Consider the following 684-nt stretch of genomic DNA (forward strand, 5'->3'; position numbering starts at 1 on the left):
GAAACGAGAAGAGATTTTACAACAGTTGTTAGAGGAAAAAGAAAAGAAACAAAAAGAGAAATTACAGCAGTTGTTGGAGGAAAAAGAAAATAAACAAGAAGAGAGATTACAGCATTTGCAAGAAAACCTGCAACAGTGGCAGCTCGAACAGCAAAATAAACAAGAAGAGAGATTACAGAAGTTGCTGGAGGAAAAAGAAAAGAAACAAGAAGAAAGATTACAGCAGTGGCAAGAAAACCTGCAACAGTGGCACCTCGAACAACAAAATAAACGAGAGATTACAGCAGTGGTTGGAGAAGAAAGAAAATAAACAAGAAGAGAATTTACAGCAGTTGTTGGAGGAAAAAAGAAAAGAAACAGGAAGAACGACAAAAGAAACAAGAAGAGAGACTACAACAGTAGCAACTACAACAAGAAAGGAAACAGGAAGGAAGTATCCAACAGTTGCAGGAAAGTCAGCAGCAACTACAGGAAAATCGACAACAATGGCAAGAAGTACAAATGGAAAACATTAGTAAATTTAAAAGCAAATTAGATACGTTAAAGGACGATCTATTGTCTTTTACACAAGGAGGATACATTGATCATGAAATTAATCAGCCAAGACAATGGCAAGCCCCTTACAGAGCCCGCAGCTAAACCCTAATGCGGACATGTTAGAAGTCACATCCCAGATATGAATTT

This window comes from Limulus polyphemus, unplaced genomic scaffold (assembly GCF_000517525.1).
Source record: "Limulus polyphemus unplaced genomic scaffold, Limulus_polyphemus-2.1.2 Scaffold6188, whole genome shotgun sequence".
NCBI classification, from domain to species: domain Eukaryota; kingdom Metazoa; phylum Arthropoda; class Merostomata; order Xiphosura; family Limulidae; genus Limulus; species Limulus polyphemus.